Source organism: Montipora capricornis, chromosome 3, assembly GCF_036669925.1.
Source record: "Montipora capricornis isolate CH-2021 chromosome 3, ASM3666992v2, whole genome shotgun sequence".
Classification (NCBI taxonomy): Eukaryota; Metazoa; Cnidaria; class Anthozoa; order Scleractinia; family Acroporidae; genus Montipora; species Montipora capricornis.
The window spans coordinates 32,221,070-32,246,988 of NC_090885.1; the positions used below are offsets into that span (position 1 = coordinate 32,221,070).

Sequence of the window (25,919 nt, forward strand, 5' to 3'; positions counted from 1 at the left end):
CACGAGTGAATTGAATAATCTGGTCGTCGGATGAATGATGCAAAATTCAAATCAAGCCGCAGTTTAAAACTCGAATTTTTATTGCATTATTATTGCGCGCTTCCAGTTCCATTCCAACGTGAGAATTTGACCGGTGTACCATTTTACATAATCTGCCAAGGTCGTATTAAACGAGCTTTATTTTCCTTTCTTTTTAAATTCATTTCTCTGCCCAATCTTTGCAATTCGAAAACATAGTGTCTCAAGTTTGAGGTTACTGGTACGATTACAGAAGGTAATGTTGCTAGAGCGAAATGACCGTTGTTTGACAGATTATGGAAATCAGTAAACCTGTGAAATTTTCACGCCTGCCTGGCACTGCAAACCAGGAATACTCCAATCAAAATTCGAGTTTTGAACTGAGGCTTGATTTGAATATTGCATTTGGGACCTTTAGATCTGAGGACGAGTACTACTACTACTACGAGTACGAGTTTTCAGTTCTGAGCACGCGCACTTCGAAAAATGTCGGCCTCCAAACCTTATGCTCATACTCAGTACGGAAAACTGGTAGTCGTAGTAGCAGAAGTCGTCCCCGTCATTCGATCTTAAGGTCCCTATATTATTCACCCGACAACCAGATTATTGAAATGATTCCTGAAATGAAATTTACAATAATGAACTCATTAATCCGCTCGTCAGAGGAAGGCGTCAGAGTTGTTTTCGGCCTGTAGTAGCTAAAATAGTGCCGTACTCTACCCAGGACCAGGAACATTAACCAAGGGAAGTCTCTTGTTCTTACAAAATTCCTCAGTTCATTCTCATTTTCTCATCAGCCCGAAAGAATACTTGGAGACGAATATAACATACAATCAGAGCTCTGGAGTCTTGGAGTCTCTCTGCTTGAGGTGACACATGAATTCTGTGTCCGTATGTGTTGCATTCGGCAAACCCCTTTTGACTTAAAGAAACATATGGTATTTTGAGAAACCACACCAGGACGGCCTTTGCAATCTACAGTTCAAAGTCCGTACCTTTCAGCCTCAAATTAGTCGCAGACACTGATCAGAAAGTGTTGGCTTTGTAAATAAATCCGGAAGTGGTTTGGCTTCAAGTCTTCTCCGATAAGGACTATAAACCGTAGGCACAACCCTAGTTTAGGAAGGAAAAACCTACTCACCATTTGCCAAATGGTTGTGTAACCTTCATCGCCTAGGTGGTGAAACTCAAATGAAAGTTGAACTGTCTAAATCACGTTCTCACCAGTTTAAGAGTTTAAGTTTTTTGACCAGTAGTTGATTACACGAACAACCCTGGTGGACTACCCGCATGTGCTCATCTTGTAATCCCTGTTTGATTTTTTTGTATCGCTGAATGTTAACTCTCTTTTAATTTAGATGGCTTTGGGAAGATTCCCTTATCCAACGGTGAGTCCTGTTGGTTGTGTCTTTTTTGAACTCAGTGTTTCAAATTTATTTCTTCTCCTTATCATGTTGACGCTATCTCTTTTCCTAATTGTTTCCCGTTACTTTTAATCGAAAGTCCAACTATCATAAGATTCTTCTGACTTCTCCAGTACTTCTTGGTGTTGCAGAGAAAACTCTCGTTTCTAGAGAAAAGACATTACTTCCAGTTAAGAGCCACAAATGCCTTTTTAAGAGCAGTTGCTTTCAGTTTGGTGTCAGGGGATTTAGTCGCTTAGGGGGAGAGGGGTAAGGACCTCCCCCTTGGGGAATTTGACCCCTGGTGAGGATTAAGGACTTTTCTCGGGGGAGGGGGGGGGGGGGAAGACATACGGACTAGGAACCTTTATATCAGAAAACTGACCTCCTGTCGGAATATTCCATCCCCAACTCCGTTACTCCATTTAAATTCTTGTGTTGCTGTCTCGCATGAGGTGAGCATTACTTGTTATTAAAAATTTTTGTCTCCTTGGATCATTCCTAGTTGTAAAGACCAATTCTCCCAAATTTAAGTTATTTGCGCTTTGGGCAATTGGTGAAGCAGCCGAACACTTAGGGATATTGCAAAGACTAATGATGTATTCCAAGACATCTTCTTTTACTTCAATTTTGACCCCAAAACACAATACTTGCTATTTTATAGGAAAAGAGGGGAAGTGCTGAAACATTTCTGGTAACTGTGCATTTTAAATTTCTTTTGATTATACCCATACGATGTCATGTTAAATATTAGTAAGATTTTTAGGCATTTCTGTTTTTCGTCATTTTTTTTGTAATCTAACTACAATATGGAATTTCTAAATATAGTTTACCGTGAAACTGTGAATATAACAAATGAAAGTGCTGGATGATCTTGCATGGCATTACATTTGTTATGAATGTTTTTCGACGGCTTCAGGAAGATTCAAACGTGAAGTGCGGAATCTAATGAAACATAAACATTGACAAACATCGGAAAAAAAAAGGGGGCCGTAGTTATCGATGGCAACCAGGACAAAAAAAAAAACCACCTGCTGATGCTGACATATTTTCGGAGGTCGTTAGTCAGTTTGGCGATGCTAAACTACTGCCGGAAATACTTGAGTGTCCCTTGGATAATATCCTCAAAGCGTGGTTTGTCATAGTGATTTTAGCCCTGGTGTGCACGGAGCGGTGAAATGCAGTTACTTTCCATCTTTTTGTTTTTGTTTTTTCTTTTGTTTTAGCCCATTGCGTTGCTTCAGTGCATTGTTCACGAGGTAAGACTTAACGGCTGTAGGGGCCTTTCCCTCACTGGTGAAAGGTAAGAAACTCGTCAAAGTGTTCCTTACCATTTCTCATAATTTCATGGAAAATGCGCGCGTACGATTTTTATTCACGGGTTGAGTAGCATCAGAAAAGGAACGAGTGAGCGCAGCGAACGAGTGGGTCAGTTTTCTGATACGAAACAACGAGTGACTAAAAATCATACAAAGCGTTTTCCATGCTGTAATGAATTTATTTCATAGGTACTGAGATTTTTTCCGTTGTGGTGTTTGCTAGACAAAGTTATTTCGCGCAAATGGAGTGGGGCGATGAAAGCAATAAAAAATGGTTTAAAGTTACCCAACCGCCAACTTTTTTAATAGAAATTAAAACACTTGCTGTGCTTGAAATATTCCAAGGTAGTCCAAAGGAAAGGGTGTTGTTTAACCAGATTGCCTCAGAGCAAACTCTTCTCGTACAATTTCTTTTAATTCGTCGCTTGTCAAAGCTATCGATGCTTCGGGTTTATTTCCCTTTCCTTGCTTCTTTAGTTGTTTTTGTTTGGACTAAAGAACCTCTCTGGTTTTCTCAAATACCAAGTCGTTTGTTATGCTTGCGGAATATCCCTTTTCAGTTGTCGTTCCAAGCTAGCCACTAAACTTCGAAGAAAAGTCGGTTCGTATTTAATGCGAACGGAGATGATGAAATGGTTGATGTATTCAGTATTCATTCAGCTCGACCGCTGGAATAACCTCCATGTTCCTATCTTTGACTTTCGTTTTCAAAAGTCTTTCAAGCAATCTTACATCTCGTTCAGTTTTTTGAGCAGCATTTTCATATTCTTCTGAAATAAACTCCCCAACTGAGCGAACAGAAGCAAACCTTCCTTCAGCCATTTTTTAAAGCGCATGGTTTTTGTGCAACGGCTGTCGGATGACGTTCCATTCGATACGTTCATTCATCACTAGGGAAATTTCGTCGTTCGTGTTGCTTATTGGACGAACGATATTTCTTCACAGTGAAATATTGTCGTTCCTGTTCCTGAATTGGAATCAGTAGAATTTTATTCACTATGATATTCGTGGATAAGTCTCAGTAGCTATAGACCGAATGCATAAATGGAGGCCAAAAATGTATTCTTTTGTTTATGTGCTCATTAGACTCACTAGCCTCGCTCTCAAGCAACATTTCTTTTGTATTTTGTACATGCAAACGAGGCTAGTGAGTCTAATTAGCAGATAAACAAAAGACCATTTTTTTGGCCGCCATTTATGCATTCGGTCTATGATATAAAATACAATACATACTTAATTGACCACTGCCCATAGGGGCTTATCAGGGTCAATGAAACACAATTACGACAAAACAGAACATTCAACGACAACTGTTAAGAATCCTGATTGGCCGGAGGCAAGCTAGTATGGCTATTTACAAGTGCAGCTTAGAAGTTAAACCAGGAACTATTTGGACCAAATTCAACCATTGGTCAGAGCGTGTCCTGAACACGGGATCCTTGGATCTCAAGGCATCCATCCTAACCACTGGGCCGTACTGCCTCCGTCCGAACTTGATGGGTTTATTTCTGTTGTTCTACCCTTCCTCCTAGTCTCCCTCGCAGCCGTTTTTAGTCTCGTCACGCAACGCTCCTCCCCAGGGGGAGCGTTACGTGACGAGACTAAAAACGGCTGCGAGGGAGACTACCCTTCCTCCAAGCCATTCATTGATAATACTACTGTGGAATGACGTACCCTGGAGTAGCCACGAGGAAGACCCCTGAAAATGAATAACATGCACCATTCACAACCGGATATGTAAGCTTGGAGTTTACAAAAGTATTAAGAGTAGGCCATCACTTTGGTGTTACAGCCTTTACCATGGCATCGGCAATAGTAACTGGGTACTTCTGGAATAATGATCCAGTTAGACAACAAAAAGCTTTTTCTTTAAGTCAAAGCTTTTGCAGTTTCAGAAACCCGTATTTAAGTAACCTTTAGATTCCCTTTGTGATGCGGATGCTCTTGTAGAGCTGTTAAGCAAGGAAATGCGTAAATTATTGGTTTGATAGTGTGTGGAATCGTTTTTGTCTTCGGAAGTAGTTATTGTCATGTATTGAATATATAGATGATATTTCAGTTTTTCAGTGGTAACTCGGGGATACTCAGGAAAAAATACGAGTACTTATTTGCAGGAGTCGAGCCTAAGACCAGTTCCGATTAATCGCTCCGATGCTCTTACGCTGACCTATAGCAGACTTCCAGATGCCTTGCGTGTAGCGTTACAGCACCAAACATGAAAGTGACAAAGCTAGAACAATTAAGTGATCGTGTTAATGCTTAATTATGGTTGCTTTGATTGCTTTTTTGAAGAATCCACCGTGTTTACCTGAGGATAAGTTCTCGCCTGCCTTTGTGAATTTTGTGTCCCAGTGGTGAGTATTCAAACATTTTATCTAGTGATGTTGTGTATTTAGCAATGGATATGTTGGATATACTGACCAAGTGACTTTCTTATACTAGTAATAGGGAGCTAGAGCTGTATAGTTGTACATATAATTCAATGCGTCCAGGATCTCAGGTGGAGAAATGGCTGTTTACAAAAGGAGCAGCTTTAGCATAAGCAGGGCAAAAAACCGTTTTTTTTTTTGGTTGTCCGAAAGTTAAATTCACTCGTAAAAAAAAAAATAGTAAATTGAAAAACAAAATATCATTAAAAAACGTAGAAATTGCATAATCTGTTTAGTACCAAATCTCAAGTGTTTATTTTAATTTACAGTTATTTCAATTTCTGTTGTTCTTTGCACTTAAATACAACACCATTTCATACACACACATCAGGGATCACTCACATTCTGTATGTACAATACGCAACTTGAGAAAATGCAGCATATTTGTGAGGTATTAAAATTGCGATCTAAGATGAAACACGTAAGTCCCGGCAATATATTGAGGCTGTTTTCAAGGAGATCATCTGATGATCACAAAACTTATCATAACTACACTACGACAATCGCCTCGTTCAAGTGTTAATGAAGCCTTGTCTCAAACGAGGTCGTCATTTCCATATATGGAACGTGGATCTCAGTCTTTACCGAAACAACAGAGCCAGATATTCTCGGAAAACAGAGGCGAAAACGCGTAAGTTGCCGTGAAAAGAAACCAAAACTCGCGAAACGCAGGCTAGTTTACAAAGTCCAGAGATGCTTGGGAACTCAGACCTCATTAGGAAAGAACTTTTTTTCCTCGGCAAACTCGTCCTGTAGGACAAGTGTTTTTGGAAATCCACTCGTCCGAGATACGAGAGTACTCCTACTCCTAATTTTGTGAAAATCACTTTCGCTGCGGCAGAAGTTTGTTGCTGCGATCAGTTGCACGAATTCAAACCAGTTTGAATTTGTACGACTGATCGCAGTGACAAAATTAGCAAAAGCAGCGTTGTTGCACTGTATGTACACTTCCGGCAACAAGTCGCTGCAACGAAATATTAATGAACCAATGACAGAGCGTCATATGGTCCGCCATGTTGAATTACAAAACTAGTTCATATTCCCCTTCATACGAGATCACTGCAAACAGGCGTTGTGTCCCAGCGACTTGTTTTGCAAGTAGTACACATGGAGCGACTTGTCGCAGAGACCTGTCGTTGCGAGAGTGAATTTTTGACTTTTCAGAAACCATAGTCAACGTCGAAAGTTAGACGATTGTGATCTTTGTGTCGAATTCGCACGTCTCTTGTCGAATTTTATAACACGTGAAAGAAAAAAAAAAAACAAAAACAAAAACCCTTTGTCTTACCGTCATTTTGTTACAGACTTGATCACAGGCGGCCGCTGAAAATTGATTTTGCGATTTATTTGTGCAGCCAAAAGTACAAAAGAAAAATTGAACGGAGCAAAAATCTCCAAAAATGTTTTTCGCTGATGGTAACTTTGTATATTCGCGGCAGGAAATTTAGGTTGTGTTCATGTTACAAACTTTGTTGCTGATGGCATTTTTTTAAATTCTCGATCGACACTTCCCAAAAACGTACTTCTGGTCTTCCTGAAACCTGTGTATCAATATTTATTTCCTTTTGCATAATATTTGTTTTGCATAATGCAGGCTAGCAAAATTTGTACCTTGCTTAGTTCGCATTTTTTGAGTGTTAAAATAGCATTTTTGGTGCGATGTTTCTGACAGCAAGTCGTATATTTTGAGGTCTCCCATCCAGATACTAACCCCTCCGGATAGTGGTTAACTTCAGTGAACGTTTGTAGTGGAAAGCTGTCAGACGCGCAGAGTACTGTGAAAAAGAGAAGTTGAAGCAAACTTCATGTTTGCCTTGAAGCCAATAAATCTCGATTCCATTCTATTTTACTTCAATCTAATATTTTACTAGTAACTACATATCTTATTGGGGACTATTTACCTAAGACATCTACCAGTGTACTATAATGATTTACGATACCAAAACGATATTGTGTACTATCAGGGCTACATATTACCAAGTTAATGCACTGCCACCCGCACGCAATGCGTGCTATTTTTGGAACCCGACGCCAATTCTTTGCCTTGTAATTACTTGAAGAAGCACAACATTTCCTGGTTGCGGACTGGGTCTTTCAATCCTTCAACAGTGATTTGTTTCTCACAAATCGTTTCCCCGAAAACTTTATTTTTGCCTAAGTAATGGTCGTCAATGGAGAAATTGTTTCCCAAGTAAAAGCGTCCATTCGCGACTTTATCAAACCAAAAGATTTTCCTTGTCTTAATAAGATAACTTAGTCACCTCACGGCTACTTTGTGAGAAAGCAAAGTTGAAACGAAGGTGGGGTAAAGCGTTCTCTTACTTTTTCGAGTCGATGATTGCACGGCATGTGACGTTTGATGCACCGCACCGTGACTTGTGGACGTCATCATTACCCAAGACTTATTTGCAGGCATTAGGTGTGAAAACGTCATCATTTCAAGTCGAAACTTTTCCTGGTAACACACACTACGTATGTCATACTATGTCACCGTAACTCTGTATACGGGCAAGCTACAATGATGCGTCCTCGTGATTTTGTCTCAAGGCAAAATCCCTTCGGGGGCAATTAACGAAATGAAAGTTAGAAAGAACATCGCAGTTGAATAAACAACTTAATCGGTTGCAAATGAATCCCAAAATAATCCAGGCTTTAACAAGATTCAAACGAATGTCTGTGCGATTGCGCTGTTCTGCAACTTGACCAGCTCCCAACGGGCTTGGTAGCCAAGTCGATAGAGCAGTGGAGCGCAATAGCACGAACATAGGTTCAAGCCTAGATAGACCGATTCGGATAATTCAATGTTGAACCCAATTCAAATCTCTGGGGTTAAGGTTCTTTGTGTGTTGCATTTGCATGATAGTGTAGCATTCATATTTAAATGATATTGAAATACTTGGAACAAAACGTTTTATTCCCAAAGGATATGCATTGGGTACAACATTGAGTAAGCAGAATCAGTCTATTGTCATGCACAAATCTTCAACGCGTTTAAATATATATATAATATAATTGTGTATATATATATATATATATATATATATATATATATATAGATATATATATGTATTGATTTTTCTACCTTTTTGTTGTATTAATGGTGTTTTGTATTGATTTGTTAGTATGCAAAAAAGTCCACCTGCAAGATTGACCCCTGAGGCAGTTTTGGTAAGCCAAGCTAATTTCATGTCATTACAACAATTTTGTCGCCTCACTTCGTTCGAATGTTATCCCAAGCCCCCGCATATCCCAAGCTGGCTAACCGATTTGTTCTCCTCTCTGTGCATACGACGAGAGCTACTGAAATTTAAATTGACCAATCAGAATTCAGCGAGCGGGAAAAACTGTGCTATCCGACGTCACGTCAATTGTTCGCAATTAAAGTGCCAGAAAACTATTTAAAAGATTTTGTGGCAACTTCTTCGTCAAACAACGTTTGCTCCAAAACTGGGTTGCCAGCGAGCAGCGATTCGGACCTCAGCTGTTGTGCTTTGGCTGTTATTTCTGGTGCTTTTTCTAACTATTTTAAGACGAATTCAGTCCAGTATTTTCGAATAAATTAAAGAAGACATCAAAACTGTATTGACGTCCTTTCGAAAGGGTAGATCGACAAGAACGTCGTTTACACAATAAAATGCACCGTTTCCGGTGAAAGGGGAAAGGATTGACAAGAAGCACAGTTTTGACTGCCGCGCGCACTGCGGGTGCGGGTTCCGTTTGCACGACTAATAATCAGGGTTGGTCCGTTGCTGAGGGTGTATCTTTCAAACGCGGATGTGTGGATTTTTGAAGAAAACGTCGTTTCTTGCATCCTCACGCTTTTCTTAGAGGACTCTTGTGGGTAGGCCGGTTTTCCCCCTAGTCCTGTTCCGGTACACCCTCTTACCCCGCCCTGCAAATGGGCCTGGAACCCAGACGGGAAAAGAGAGAGTTCTGTATTACTTGTAGGCGCATGCTCGGAATGACGCCATTTTTTCCCCCCAAAACTGGGGAAAAACCATATTTGGAAAAAGATTCCTTATTTGGGCATAGTTTATTCGGAGTGCTTTTATAACATGAAAAGAAGTTATGATGCCAAGTTTCTGGAGGCAATTGATTTCGTGTTTAAGAAATGCCACTTTAACTTTGTGCCTAAGGCGGAACAACTGCAACTATTCATGCAGTCGTTACCGGCAATGATGTTTTTGTGAAACCTGCAACAGGTTTTGGCAAGTCTGCTTGTTACATTGTTGTTCCTTTAATATGTTTGTGACTTTCTTCGATCCGAGTCCGATGTTAATTGTAAATTTCGTGACTGAAACCGAACTGAACAGCTGCATGATGTTGGCGCAGAAAAATATAAAATTTTGATTTATTTGCTCTCCCGAGAGTCGTTATGAAGAATCCGTGCGAGAGCAGCTGCTGAATTTGCAAAAATATATATATATATCGTATGTTGTTGACGAGGCTCACTGTGTTTTGCATTGGAAGTATGAAACTTCTGAATGTACTATAGGACGTGGATGTGAATCGCTCAACAATGACTAAGAAATCTCCCGCTGGACCTCTTGTTTATTGTTTGTTACTTCTCTCGATCTATTTATATGATAATTGCACTGATCCAGTGAACATATATTTGAGTTGCACAGTAATTATTGAAACTGTGATTGTCTTAGGAGTTTAGACCTACCATTTTTTTTTTTCAAAATCGGGGAAAAATGTCGTAAATACTCTTTTTATTGGCCATCTCAGTTTTATCAGGAAATATAATACACAAACACCAGTGACAAAAACAGTAATTTAGAGTAATTCTTAGAAAGAGTAATTTAGAGTAAACTTTAGAGTAATTAGAGTAGAGAAATTTCTTGAGTAATTTTTCAAAGCACTCGTCGCATTAATCCTTTCTTTCCTTCCAAGGATAGACTTGTATAGCCGTGGGCACATGGCGAAGGTTTTATATTAAACTACCTGTTGGGACTGCAATGATTTCTATATCGGAAAAACTAAAAGACGATTGCATGACAGAAAAACTGAGCATTATTCCTGATAAAGTTAGATAAAACAAATTAAACGAAATTGCACAACAACCTGAACTATTTGTTTCTTTACATATCAGTTTTTGTTGATAACGCAAATGTTCCTAATTTATACTATATGTGAACAGTATAATAAACAATTATTGGATGAGGTTGAGCATGATGTCATGAATTACCAAAACCGAGGTCTGTGTTATCTGCCGAAGCCGAAGGCTGAGGCAGATAACACAGACACGAGGTTTTGATAATTCATGATATCATGCGAAAACCGAATTCAATAATTGTTTATTATACATTTTTCACATAATTCATCCTCAGAAACAGAAGCGAAGCGTTCAGCCATTTTGTTTCTGAGGAGAAGACTCCAAGGGGCTTAGTAACCAGGCAGACGTTGAACTTGACATGATAAATGCAATATCTGCAGCAGATATTGCATTTGTCATGTCAAGTTCACAAGCTATTGTGAATTGATTGAATGCTCTCGACCAATCAGATTTTTCATAGTGAGTCTGACGTATAATAAAATCGATTATCCGGGCGTTAATTGCACAACAACCTGAACTATTTGTTTCTTTACATATCAGTTTTTGTTGATAACGCAAATGTTCCTAATTTATACTATATGTGAACCGTCAAACATCGATTATCCGGACGTTAATTGTCATTGTTTTTGTTTTTTTTTTCTGGTCGAAATTTGTTCATGAATATCAATTAATAAGGATGAGGATGATTTTCCTTCCACTAAATACTTGAAAAATGCTACTTAAAAAGCATTTTTGCTCTGAAACATTATAAAATTATGGCTCCTACCTGTTTTGTTGCTTAGTAAAATGCTATGCTATATATTCTAATAAAACCACAGGCAACCCAGGCTCACTGTGTGTGCCACATAGGTAAATATTGAGAACAATGAGGCGAAGTTTAGGTCTGGAAATTTGCAAGAAAATGGAAATGAAAATCGATGAAACTTACCATGTGGTGGGCTGTTGTTGTCTTTAATACGTACACGAAGTTTCGGGAAAAATGGCCCCCGTTCACTTTCCTTCATAGTATAGTGACAAGGTAGGAGACGGAAGCCAGCGTAGGGACTCCGATCGACCCAAAACAAGCACGATTTCTTTCGTGAAAATCGAATCCAGTCGCTAAATGAAGACGCCAGGCTCGTGGAACATGAATTTCTCTAAACCATGAATCCACTGAAGCATCTCCAGGTAGCAACGCGAAACCACCAGACTCCGTAAAACTTGTAAGTTAACATGCTACAATGGCGGCCAGAAAGCGTTGTCCTCGCAAAGTGTCCAATTCAAAATGGCACTGAACTCTAGACGCCTGGTGACGAGTATAATACGTTCTCGAGGGAGGGGAGTCCCAAATTGCTAAAAACAAAACTCACTGAGCAATCTGAGACTCCACTCCCTCCAGGGGGACATATATTCCCCTCGTCACCAGTTCAGTGCCATTTTGAATTGGACACTTTGCGAGGACAACGATTTCTGGCCGCCATTTTAGCAGGTTAACTTACAAGTTTTACGGGGTCTGGTGGCTTCGCGTTGCTACCTGGAGATGCTTCAGTGGATTCATGGTTTAGAGAAATTCATGTTCCACGAGCCTGGCGTGTTTATTTAGCGATTGGATTCAATTTTCACGAACAGAATCGTGCTTGTTTTGGGTCGATCGGAGTCCCTACGCTGGCTTCCGTCTCCTACCTTGTCCCTGTATTATGAAAGAAGGTGAACAGGGACCATTTTCCCCGAAACTTCGTGTACGTATTTAAGACAACAACAGCTCACCACATGGTAAGTTTCATCGATTTTTATCTCCATTTTCTTGCAAATTTCCAGACCTAAAGTTCGCCTCATATGTTCTTTATATTTACCTATGTGAGCCTGGGTCACCTGTGATAAAACACTCCTCGTAAGTATTCTATATACCCCGATGAAGCTCATGCACGTGACGTTTTATCGATGTTTTGAGAGGCTGTTAGGCTCATGAATAATTAATGAGTTTTTGAATTACTTGTTCAGCGTTTGCACAAATGTATTGTGATCTTTTCCAACACTGCGATCTGGGTTTTTTCTCCTCGTTTGGTCACGAAAAGGCGTAATTTCGATGTTATTTTCCTGACACCGCAAATCATACGGTATTTTTCATATACGTTTTTTTGTCGGAATTTGTACGTTTCTTTTATTTACAAATCCACCCTGGCATCTAATGCAATATGATTGGCCCATTCGGAGTATGCACCTGCAAGTAATACAGTACTCTTCTCTTTTCCCGCCTCAGTCTCGTCCCTATAGCCCACTTTTCTTTTGGTTAGGGCCAAGACACGGAGCTCTAGAATAATCAGTTTTCAGAACTGTGTTGATTGGCTCATTGATTTATAAAGCTGCTCGTGTGAAGACTACCGAGTGTACAATAGCTTATAATTTACGACTATGGCGCAAAAATCTCCAACTAAACTTGTAAACACGAAGATTTGTCGCTGCTGTTTTGAACGCTTGATTCCTAATGATCGCCTTATTTAACTTTTCGATGAAACCGAACTATTAAAACCTTGGAGTTCCGGAAATTGCTTATTCCAGAGCTCAGTGTCTTGGCGCTGACCAAAAGACACGTGGGCTCTGGGAACGAGTTTGTTCCCGCCTCGGTTCCAAGTCCATTTTCAGGGCGGGATAAGAGGGAGTCCCGGAACAGGTCTAGTTTTCCCTTGTGCTCAAAAGGCAGTATTTGATTTGATTTGATCTGCAACTCTTGCCCGCCCTTCTTGTCTGCCTACGCTCCTGTGCTTTCTTTCTCCTGCTGTCACTACGTCTCCTGATTTTCTCTTGTATTCATTTTCAGTCATTTATTCATTTTAATCGTAGACGCATCCCTTCATCGCTGTGAATGATGACGGCAATGTCGACATGATATCAATGTGGGTGTGTCGCCAATTAGAAGAGAGAAGATCGCTAGCTCATAGCATGGACTCTCCTACCTCTGAATAATTGTGACCAATTTTGTAGCCTCCGACATAATTCCTGACTCACAAAAGACGTCATATTCTACACCGATCCTCTCCGAGCCTGCGCTGGTTTATTTTGTTTGTTCGTTTGACTTTTGTCCTTAATAACGGAAGGAAAAAGAGAATAGAATATTTAATTCGCATCAATTTGCCAGTTAACGCGTGTATTACAAAGGGTCGCCTTTGCCTCCCATTCCTTAGTCGTTATGTTACATTGTAGCAAGAAGAGAAGATGCACACGGAAATAGTTTAGGTTCAACATTTTGTACCTTTTTTCGTATACTCTTTTTATTTTCTCTGCTTCATGTTGGAAGGACAGTAATTAATTTATAATATGAATACATACAACAATAGTGGTTTGAAGGCTGAGACGTTACTTGGAACTCTGACAATAGCTTTCCGTCAAAGTGACGCAGGCTCCGATGCAAAATTCTTTAGAGTAGTACTATGATCAAAAAATCAAATCTTTTTTTCTTTGGATTTCAAAACTATGTTAACTAAACACTGAGTGTCCTAATTTTTAAGCCTTAATTAAAAAAAGACACTTGTTTATTTTAACTGAAAGTTTCCCATTTGATAGTCCGCCATTACTAACTTTAAATCTTGAGAGAGCTGGATCGAGGAGAAAATGACGTCAAAGACTCACTAGTTTAAGAATGCAATGTGCTTATACGCGACTGAATTAATATGCAGTACGGGAGTTTCGTGTTTTGCATACATAACAAACTGCGTTTACACCCAGAAACCTTAAGCTATTGAGTGAATGACGTCACTTTTCTCTCAATCCCACCCTCTGAGGTCCAGTCGGCTAGGTTTGAATATGAGTAATGGAGGTCCGTGAATTCCGAGACTTACACTCAACGTAAACAGCCTTTGGCTAAAAATCAAAACTGAAAATTTTGCTAGGCGGGTGTTAAGCAAACACACTTTGAAATTTCTGAAGAAAAAAGGGAAGTGATTTTTTTTATTTATCATAGTACTAATTTTAAAATATCATAAACCAATTCTGAATGTAATACCAATGGTAGATACTGGAAAGCATCTCAAAAATACTTTTTGCTGCTTTAGTGGTTTTCCGTGTGGTTGAGTAGATTGCAGCATTAAGGATAGTTTGAAAAAAGGAAGGTATCTTTTTACCTTAACCTCCAGTTATTTTTATATCATGTTTTCTTTTTGTATTACAAATATAGAAAATTTCCTTCTTGGGAATGTAAAAGAAAAACTATGCATCATCGCCGAACTTGGTTGCATCCATGATTTTATTTCGTTTGATTGTTAAATCTTACTCAATCGTTTGCCAAATCGCTAGCGCGACCCAGATCACGAGAAGAGCTTCACGGTCGAAATATATGGTCTTGGTGAGTCACTTAGGCCCTATATTTCGACCGCGCGCCATTTTCAACAGAAGAGCCTGCTTGCAGCGTACGCCCTTACCGTATCCAGTTGTAAGGACGGAAAGCTGTGAGATTCAGTTGCACACACCCACATATGTATATTTATTTTTAAATCAGAAATCTCTCGACTATTTGCAACCATAATTTGAGCTGCATTGACAATCTAACGTTCCAATCAAACGTTCCAATCTGGCAGAAAATCTCAAATGTCTCAGTGTGGATTCCACTGCAAATTTAAAATTTGTTTTTTTTTACGTTACCGGATTTTACGTTTGAGTACAAGTATTTGTTCTAAGGTAGAAATGACGATTTTCCAGTAGAACACAGCTTGAGTAATTCTGTGACGTAATGTTGGCAAAAAGTGCATTCATTGTTCTTTTGGCCGAGCTGGGAAGTGGTACAGTTTGATCTCAGGGACACAACCATGCCCGTAACTACAATGCTGGACAAATAGAGTGGATACCTTTGTCATTTTTCGTCCCTTTGTACCATAACCGAAAAGAAGGAAGCACAATGCACCCAACCAGCCCAACGCTGTTCAGTAGGAAGTTAACTAACCTGTATCTCAATCTTGTTTCGGGGGAGACGTAATAGGACAATTTGCTTCGTGAAAAAAAAATTTCGCCGTGTCAAAGAAAGGTAAAAATGCTGCAACAATTTGGTCCAGGATTATAGCTCTTTAGTGTTCACATTCCTGACTCCAGCATCATTGTGAGAAGCAAAATTTCGAGATCATCGAGAAAGGTGGAGAAAGTTATCTTAGCAACGAAAAAGTTAGGCCTCTTGAAGGCGATAATTTACTTAAGGCTTGCGTTACTTGTCAGATAACGTAATTTGCTTTCTCGAATGAAGCCTACTAAACGTTCTGTTACACTAGGAAATTTTTCCTGCAACTTGTCGAGCCATTAGTTGCGACAAATGTTCTCACATTGCAAAAAAAGCTTTCTTTTGGTGTTACACTAGGCAACGTTTCTTGCAACTTGCCTCGTTTTCGATGATTACTAAGTTAAAGAAACAGAGAACAGGGCAGATGTTAAGCTAGGCAATGGTTGGCAAATTTGTTCCAGCGCATTGACACATAGCCCAAAGTAGAAGTGATTTCTACTTCTCACAACGGTGGCGGCAGCAAAAAAGTTGTTTCGAATGTCTGTGGCAGGGTATGTTACACTGGGCGCTGAATTTTTCGTACAGCTTGTATCGCAACAAAATAGGAGACAAGTTCCACGAAAAATTGCCTAGTGTAACATAGGCTTAACCTAGGAGAATTTAAACCAATTATCAAAAAGCAGCTTACTCAATCAGTTTAGCATAGGGTACAGAAATGGTAATTAATTTAAATTGTTTAACCCTTTACAATGTAAGTGCAAAGTGTTTGCTATTTTTTTCAACTTTTTTGGCGCTCAAAGGTCCGCAGCATTTGGCTCCGCCTTATAAGACGTCCTGATTGAAACATCTGCGGTTTTTGGTCAATGTGGGCTCAGCTCTAGGCATCACGTGACAAATGTCAACGGTTCATGTTGGGGGAGTGAGCTTTTTGGCTCAAATCTGGTAGGTTTGCCATGTTATAATTGATTTTTTGGACAAACTTTGTCTAAAGAAGCCCACAGGCTGGCATCATTAAGCTGGAATGTAGGTTAAGGCCAGCCTTTGAAAGAAAACAGAGATGAGGGATGGTTTCATGCAGACTGGGAGGCCTAAAATGCTCTGTTGTAAACATGACGCGTACGGTTCACGAGTGAAGTTGTCTCTCTGGCCTTTCTGTGGACGAATTCCAGGACCTACCGATACAATTTGGGCACTTTTTGAAAGCTGGAAAGTTCAGTCGGTACTGTATTTTGCTGGTAGGATTGGGTGACCCGACCCTTGTCATGGAATGGCAGGATTACCCAGAATTCTTTTGGGCATGAACCAAGCAACTTGAGAAGCAAACAGAGACTGGCTCTCGTCAAATGGCTGAAGCGCGGCTGGCAAGCCAGATACTAAGGAATAGCCCTGGTGTGTGCTGTTCACGTAGACTTTTGATTTCTGAACAAACTTTTATTATAGAAAATTCAAGACAAAGTAATGCTCTTTTCGCTGTTATTCTCGTAGCAAACAACTGGCCTTTCGTAATTTCTTGTCAAAGGAACGGTATAATGTAAATATGAGAATACTGAGATTTATATTTGCAAATTGCCTGTCCTCTTACACTTCAGTCAAACTCTACATCTCCGTGGAATAAGCGCAAAGATGTATGCTGTAAACTAGCATGATAATGGTCACATTGGCATACGTACGTACAGACGGTCGGTCGATGACGTCATATGTGTATATGTATATTTTCTTAACTATGGTGCTCCGCGCGGAGCTCCACTATTACATGTGTTACATATGAACCATGGCAATTACTGGCTTTACAATCTGGTTCCTCGGTAATCGAATTTTCTTCTAAGACTTGTTCAGTAGTGGCATCCTCGCCTTGCACCAGAATGTTGGTGTTCCTGAGGCTGATCGTTAGCCCAAACTCCTTGCAGGCGTGGGACAGCTTGTCTACCAGATGTTGGAGGCCCTCCTCGCTGTGGGCTGTTAAAGCAGCGTCGTCTGCAAACAGCAGCTAGGCTTTGGTAGATTGTGCTAGCATAATTTAGCAAAACGAGCATTATTTTAAGCCTTTTTTTCAGTTTAGCACTGCTAGCATAATCCGAGCGTTTATGCGTTGAAAACAAAAAATCCCCATCATAGTTCTAGAATAATTCAGTTTGTGTTCTATTTCTGTATTGTTTTTGGAAAATGTTGAGGTATGTGCTAAGGCCCATGGTCAAATATGGTCTGGCAGACCAGGTTTCCCTGTGCATGACTCTCCTCAAGCCACCACGCTTATGGCTCGGCGGCTTGGCCCCTCAGGCCACAGATCAAAGATGGCGTCGTCCTCGAGTACATCTACTTCCAGCACTTCCAGCGACCAACAATCCGATAACCTACACCATTGGTCTTTTGCAGTTACGAAGGTTCTGCTGGTGCAGCCCTCGTCTGCAGCCGCTGAACGAGTATTCTCTATTCTTAACTTATCGTTTAACGATTCACGAGAGCATGCTTTCGTGGACTATTTACAGGCTTGCGTAATGCTTCAGTACAATAACCGATAACACAGAGATTAACAACATGCATAGCTGTCTTTGTACTGAACTGAGGGCTCTGCTTGGATGGCGTCTAAAACACGTATGCTGGCTAAAACTTTCTGACCCGGATTCAGAACCCAGAAACGGTTGATTTTGAAACCTTTTTTTAATCATTTGGCTTTTTGAGGTGCGCACATGCGTATTTTCGATGCTAAAGACTGTAAGACTGGATGGTGGACTATATGAATGTTCATTAAAGTCAGAATTGCATGATAGAGTTAAGCTACTGGTGATCTTTATTTTACTCAAGATCTAAGTAGCATAATTTCGGTGACAGAGAGCATAATTTTCAGAAAGTAGCATAATTTTGGCATAATTTCTAAAAAATATGCATGAGCACTGCTAAAAGCATAATAAGCTTTTTTTTCGGAAACAATCTACCAAAGCCTAAAAGCAGCTCCCGTATGAGAACCACATAAGCTTTGGTTTTGGCGCGGAGTCTGGCGATGTTGAAGAGTTTGCCGTCTGACCTCGTCCGGACGTAGACACCTTCTGTACAGTCTACAAAAGGCATACTGAGCAGCATCGAGAAGAAAATCCCCAACAGGGCTGGAGCAAGGCCACAGCCCTGCTTTACTCCACTGCTGACTGGGAAGGCATTGGAGGTGACCCCATCGAAGCAGACCGTACTCTGCATGTCCTGGTGAAAGGAGGTGATGATTGCCAGGAGCTTTGGAGGGCAGCCCATCTTCTGTAGGATCTTGAAGAGCTCACTTCTGCCCACCACGTCAAAAGCTTTGGTAAGGTCCACGAAGGCGAGGAACAATGGCTACTGCTGGTCTCGACACTTTTCCTACAGCTGACGGATGGAGAAGATCATGTCCACTGTGGACCTTCCGTCTCCGAAGCCACATTGTGACTCGGGGTAGACTTGCGAAGCAAGGCTCTGCAGGCGGGTCAACGTGAGCGAAGACTTTGCCAACGATGCTCAGGGGAGAGATGCGGCGATAGTTGTTGCAATCACTACAGTCACCCTTGTTCTTGTACAGGGTGACTATGTTGGCATCTCTCGTGTCTTGGGGGATGTGACCTTGCTCCCAGCACAGGCAGAGGAGCTCATGAAGCGGTTGCAGGATGGTTTCCGTCGGGATACCGTCCTTCCCAGGTGCCTTGCCACAGGCGAGACCGTCGATGGCTATGCTGAGCTCTTCCAGTGTCGGCATGTTGTCAAGCTCCTCTATGACTGGCAACCCAGGCAGGGCATTCAGGGCAGTGTCTGTGACGATGTTCTGGGTTCAGTAGAGCTCAAGATAATGCTCCACCCAACACTACAGCTGCATGCTCTGATCAGTGATGACCTTGCCAGTCTTTGATTTGAGCGGGGCTGTTTTGACGCTTGTAGGGAAGGTGGCAGTTTTGATGCCCTCATACATCCCCTTTGCGTGACCACAGGCCACTGCTAGCTGGATTTTGGCGCATAGTTTCTGCCAGTACTAGTTGGCACAGTGACGGGTAGTCTGCTGGACCTTACTCCTGGCTGCTCGAAGGTCGTGGCGTGTACTTGGGGAAGGGTTCGGCTTGTGAGCCAGCATCGCTTTCCTCTTGGCCTCCGTGACTGGCTGCATTCTTTGTTGCGTTGTTTCTTACTGAATGCAGCCATGGCTGAGCTGTAGATGGCATCACGGAGGTGAGACCATTTGACATCCGGGTTGCTGGGGGTTGGTTGTGCAGCAAGTTTCTCCTGAAGGCTGTCAGCGAAGCTCTGAGCCTTAAAGGGGTCGGAAGTGCCATAGGCGTTGATGCGGGGGCGACCCTTGGTCTTGCCTTGGTGGACCTTTCTGGGTTTTAGCCTGACCTTTCTTGCAACGAGCGAGTGGTCGGTGTCACATTCAGCGCTGTGATAGCTTCTTGTGTGAAGGACACTGCTGAGCTCCGCTCTCCTAGTGATGACGAGGTCTAGCTGGTGCCAGTGGCGGGACCAAGGTTGTCTCCAAGACACTTTGTGCAGCTCCTTACACTTAAAGTAGCTGTTGGTGATACAGGGGCCGTGGTGACAGCGGAGTTCGAGCAACCTCTGCCCGTTCTCATTCATCCTGCCGACGCCAAGGTGGCCGAGGCAGGTAGGCCATGCTTCCAGGCGGTCCCAACAGGAGCGTTGAAATCGCCTAGCAAATATATGCCCTAGGAACTTGGGATTCACGACAGTGTTTCCTGCAGACCTCGTAGTATTGATCCTTAACTTCTGGGGTGGAGGTCAGTATCGGGGCGTAGGCGGTATGATGTTCATAAAGCCCGCCGACGTTTTTATGCGAAGGGCAAGAATTCTCGAGGACCCTCCGGAAGGGGGTTCTGTGGTGAGAATCAGTGAGTTCCTCACGGCAAAACCTACGCCGTACTGCCGTACTGGTGCAAATGTTCCAGCTTGCGATTCCAAGAGCTGGAGTCTTCGTAGTTTTTTGCTTTTGACTGCTTGGTGCAAGTACTTGCTCGCTTGTCGGGAGGGTCCCCTAAACTCTCTTTTCAGACCGTGTCAAGCCACCTCTGGAGTATTATTTATAAGAGAGAGGAAGTTGTCGGGTTTAGCTATAGGTCGTTTTCATTGTCACGCGACGAAAAAAAAAAAAAAAAAGAAACCGTTCAATGAAATGAGCCAAACACTTGGAATGTTGTAGGAGACAAATTCATAAATCACCGCACCAATTCTCAGGTCTGTGCGCTATAGCGTGTCTGAGTTATTTGTCGAAGCTTTTCACGCAACTTTATAGAGTTTATAACCCTGGAAACTCAAGTTCATCGCCTCGCTCTCGCTCTTTGGTGCGGCACTGGGTTCCAATAGGAGTATTGCGTGACAACATATGTGTTATTTATGGCGTTATATTTTCAAACAAGTTTTGTGTATGGCCTGAGAAGTTTTATATTTTCAAACATGTTTTATATACGGCGTAACAAGTTTTATATTTTTTAGCAAGTTTTATGTATAAGTTAAGATGTTTTATTTAAAGAGTAATAAGTTTTATATATTTATTGATAAGTTTTATATATGACAAGAAGTATTTTGGATACAAACGGCATTCCATATTGCTCGGCCATTGTTTTTTATTTTGGAACTGAATTCGTCATTACTGTGAAAGCCGTCCGCACTAAATTAATACCTTTGGACAGGCTTTTTTATGTGAAATGGACATCCAATGCATGTGAACTTGTTTCACTGTAATATATTACGCTTGACTTTTTAATCGTTAGCTTATGTTAAGTTTTGCTGTTGTTCTAATGTAACTGAAGAGAGAGGGTATAAAGATTACTATTCAAAATGGAAAATGTTGTCAAAGAGATTACTGTGCATGTAATTTCAGTTTTAGTTGTTGGTTAAAATTGAATGTTAGTTATTTTTTGCAAGGCTTGTTCTCTTATTGCAGTCAGCTCAGAGATGTGTAAACACTCTGCACTGTATTAAACTAATGATGATTTGTACTTTAGGCACAAGACATGTTTTTTACACAATGTTTTGCTTTCTGGTGTGAGAAACGGGAGCCCTGTTTTAGGCTTGGCTAAATCTAAATATTATTCAATACAGAGATAAAATGTAATATTCTCTTCTCGTTGACTCTCGTCAAGCAACAAGTAACTAAAATTTTCTTTACAAAACGTTTGGGAGTTTGGGAATAGAATAGTTCCTGACATTAAACTGAGTAAAGAAAAATATTATAAGGAATATTTCATAGATGATAACAAAAAAATTAAAAAGTTAGGCTGGTATCACTGCGACATAAGCATAAAACGGCTTGGAAACAAAAAAAAAAAAAGTCGATTTTCTGAAATTTTCTTGAATTAGCATGATTTTTGCCCTTTTCATGTCCAGAGAAAATAAAGACCTCATTTTGTGCCAAATTTCGTACGTCTACCTCCAGGGCATGAAATTATTTCTTAACAATCATGGAAAATGGCTGGCGTTTTCTTTAAAGATGGGCATTTCTATGAAAATCTCTGCTGTGGAGGCCATATTCTTTTACGATGGGCATCATTCGAGATTCCTAATGCCTGCCTCACTCAAAAAGTTGACAACTCATTTCCTGCTCGCGTAAGCTCTGGAAAAAGGCTCGGAGGAATGTTGCGTGCTTTTTCATACCCTGGTTGCTGCCTGTCCCCTCATCCCGCACTCGCTGCTCATCCGAAGAATTGTCACTTTCACCAAAAACACCGTGGTGTGACCCCCTTCCCCCCTTTGAAAAATCCTAGCTACGCCCCTGCGTAAGGTAGAAAAAATCAGAGATTTCAAAGTCAACGAGGTAGGAAGTGGGCAATGATTTCCGTACAGGTCCCTATTTCATTATGCATGCAGAATAAATTAATTATTCATTCGCGCTATTGTTTTGTAGAACTATACGAATACCCAAGAGAACCGAATATATACATGGGTAATTTGTACTTACGGGATGAATAAAAACGGATCTCATTTTTTCTCTCCCTCCCTCTCTCTCTCTTCTTTTCCTTCATCGCCCACACCGTTACTCGTTTTTGTCCCAGCTTTCCTCTTTCTATCTTTTCGTCTTGTTCTTATCTCCAAATCCCGCTCGGCTTTTTATGCCATTTTGTCCCATGACATGTCACTCGCAGGTTGCCTTGAACTCCGACCCACTGTAAACCTCTGGATTACTTGTCCCTGTTCTTTAAATGTTCTGTTCTTGAAAATAATATTTATTTTGAATTCTGGCTGACTATTTACATAACAATGATACGCAATTATATACACGTGCGGCGCCGAGCACCTGCAATCGAACTTACACTTGTAGGTTACCTTTAAGAGATCCCTGTTTTACTACTCTTGAAACAACCCATCGCTTTATAATGCTAACCGTAACCCTAATTACGACTAAAGGCACTGTTTAGGCTTAAGGTTAGTCCTTGCGATAGTTTTAGGTTTTCCAGTATCGCTGTGAACTGTGGCCTGCTTTTCCTTCATGCCCCGTGCGTGCGGCACGCTTATAAGTTCACTGCGTGGAAGAGTATACCACGCTTAAAGTCTGATTGGTGTGCATCTTTCATGGGAAACATTCATGCACGAGTTCATTGCTATTAAAATCGTTTCATGTTTCCCTTCTTTTGAAGCAAACTTGTGTCTTCGTAATAATCAAGATGGCTACCGAAGTAAAATAAGTAAAATAGTAAAATAGCGTCACAGCAATGGGAGATTTGATCATTTGGAAATTGTCCCTGCTTTATAGCCTTTCCAGAGTTGTGCATAGAGTGGTGCAAAGAAAACAATTCGTCCTCCGTGTCCAAAACCTGTGTGAAAACGCAGTCAGTTGGCAAAGACAAAGTGCCGCATCGGGGAATGGATCTGTTTCGCGATGCTCAAGAAAAAACTGCAATGGATAGCCTTCAATCCGCCAGAACACATATCAATTTTCTGAGCGTAAACGTTCCTTTAAAAATATTAGCCCTAGCTACCTGTGGCCGGAAAGTTTTCAAGACAAGGGCTCACATCATCTCACAGTGAACCATCGCCTAAACTTCGTCGACGCAGACAAAAGAGCCCACAGCAGGGCATTGAAAAGACATGATGGGGAGTGAAACGAAGTATGCCTCCTACGGGAACATCCATGGATCTCTACCACAGTTATTTACTCGGAAGTATCATTGAGCATATTGCCGATCTCTACAAAGAGCGATAAATCGCAAAATCCCTCTAACACTAAATGCACCGCTCGTGATCCTGAATACAGGAAAGGAAGAAAACATACACTTTGCAGTGTCTCGGCGAATTCGTAAGCAGACAGAAAAAACAATTTCACGATAAAAAGAGCAGGTAGCCATTAAATTTCTTATGACGGTACTTTTATTTGGTTTGTTTGTTATGTTTGCGAATCTGAACCCTATTACAAAGATTGCTTGAAATTCCACTTCTTGCGCTTATTCTAAAACTGAAAAATGGGTAAAATTGCAGGAAAAGTGCCGAAATTAAAGGAAAAACTGTTCGATTTTCCGTATTTCAGACAGAAGTTCTAGCGGCTTTTTTAAAGTCCATATAGACTTAGAAAAAAACCTCTAAAAAGAAACAACAAAGCGCCACAGTCCCAAAGGACGTTTATTGTTATCGCTATTGTTTTCTTGAAACAAAGAAGTGTATGCAAAATGAAGTAGGGACCTGTGCGGAAATCTTGCCGGAAGTGGTTGTTTCAGAACCCCAACCCTAATAAACTACGAAACGGAGAAACTATTTCTTTAACGCCGTGCGCCAAAATTGAATTTGGGTAGCTCGATCGGGGGGTAAAAAGCGTTTCAAATTTGATATATAGTCAGAGTGACAAATGCTAATAAACCTATTCCCTCGACAGAACACCGACCACGGTTCATTGATCTTTCCACGGATGACGCTTACTGATGCATACATATGCATACGTATTCAACCATTGGAGTGAGTGAGATGTCTTAATTAATTGCTTGCAAATGGAAATATCTCTGTGTTACGATTGACGCATTTACATTCTCTCTTGAAGATATCAGTTTTATCTTTGAGTTTTTCTGGATAAGAGAAGAATACTTCACTTCGATTGTAGTGGTGATCATTGTTGTTAGAGGTAATGCAAATTTTGTTTAATTTTGTTGTAGCCATTCCAAGTTGATTTCAAATTCTGGATCTTTGCTGGGCCTCGCTTTTACTATTTCAAAAGCAATTTAGATAACACAAGTCAGACTGCAAGTCAAGGCGTTCAAATCAAGCGACATAGATATAGATGTTGGTTGGAATGGACAATGAAGAGAGAGAGATTTCAAAGTAGACAGAACTAATGTTGACTGATTTGATTACCTTTATTTCTCGAAAACATATATGTCACACAAAGAAATACCCGAAGAGGCCTAGACATCGGGAATTTTTGACGACAGAACATCTTCAAACTACACTGTCGAAGTTGCTGTTTAGCTGCTTCCGCCTTTTGAAATGTCAATACTTTCGGTTCATACTCGATATTAACTAAAAGGCCGTTTACACGACAGAAAAATTTGGTCCGGACCCGTCAAAAAAGCGGTACGAACCCATAACGTTTGTAAAGAAACACTGGAGTTTCTACAGGGCCATAGGCGCTAATTATGCACAACCGACAATCAATATGTTGCAAGCCTGGCCATGATAGAACTGATAAGAGCATCTCATTCAGAAAACATTGTGGGCTTTTGACAAAACTTAAATATGCGTAGTCATCGCTCTTTTGTAAATTATTTTGCTCTGTTTCCACACGAATAAGTCATCTCCCATCTTCAGAATGTGACGTCTCCAACATCCTAGGACCGACCAAAGTCATTCATTACAATTAATACGAAAATTGCCTGAGATTAACTATCTTGGGGAGACCAAACATTGCCGGTCCATGTAAATCGAAAGGGCATGTGATGCTTATATTAAATAGCATAATGCTTTTGTCTTAAGGTTTTCGCGCGTTGCTAAGGAAGTGAAATGTTAAATCCGGTTAATGACGTCATCATAGCGTGAGCTAGCCAGAAATCCCACTCAAATCACCGCATAAACTATTGTTTGCAACGGAGGTTTTCCCTCCCCCTTCCTCGCGCTCGTTTTCAGATCAACTGCGCATGCGTAAAGGAACGGACTTCCGGTTTGAAAAAAAGCTAAATTTCCGGCGGTCTTTAAATTGAATTTTTACTGGGTTGCCGTATGGCAATCCCTGTCGGAAAGTGGGTGGGATTTGTTCGTTTTATTATTTTTTATTTGCCGTGTCGGTAAAAGTCTTGCCTGTCACTCCCCTGGTAAGTGGTGTCTTTGTGCATAGAGCATTCTGCGTGTATTTTCTTTGGATCGAGAGGGTGGTGGAAATGCGTAGATTTCTTTGGTGGACACAGTAGAATATTTACCTTAGCCTGCAATGGCGTCGAAAGTCATGTAACGTGAATGGCGTTTTAGTGGATCCTTAAACAAAATATACCCTTATGGAGCTCAATAATGGAACGTCAGTTGGATAAACTAGGCAGGCGGTGAAAATCAACACCTGGAATCTCAAAAGCGACGAGTAATGGACTTCGACAACAATCTATCTCCCGTCGAGCTGAAATCAAAGTGAGCTGTATTTCTAAAATACTATTTTTTACCAAGTGTGCTGTTATTTAGAACAATGACACCAAATGGAAAATTCTCTGGTAACTTATGGGTTCAACAAAGACAGAAAACGAATCGAACACCTTACGTGGATCTGTGATCAACTCTGCACAGTCTTCAGTAAAAACATAA

General features: G+C 40.9%; 2 protein-coding genes and 1 pseudogene across 2 annotated transcripts in view; 2 read left to right on the top strand and 1 right to left on the bottom strand.

The window, feature by feature from the left end:
- Positions 1 to 14,428, top strand: part of LOC138042900 (dual specificity mitogen-activated protein kinase kinase 5-like) — a 35,937-nt pseudogene extending 21,509 nt beyond the window's left edge.
- Positions 1 to 25,919, bottom strand: part of LOC138042932 (scavenger receptor cysteine-rich type 1 protein M160-like) — a 355,331-nt gene that overhangs the window by 64,242 nt on the left and 265,170 nt on the right. The window lies entirely within an intron of this gene.
- LOC138042930 (scavenger receptor cysteine-rich type 1 protein M130-like) overlaps positions 24,121 to 25,919 on the top strand; it is a 108,902-nt gene continuing 107,103 nt past the window's right edge. Inside the window, exon 1 of the mRNA XM_068888991.1 lies at positions 24,121 to 24,258. The gene's annotated coding sequence lies outside the window, so the exon portion shown is untranslated. The remainder of the gene's footprint in view (positions 24,259 to 25,919) is intronic.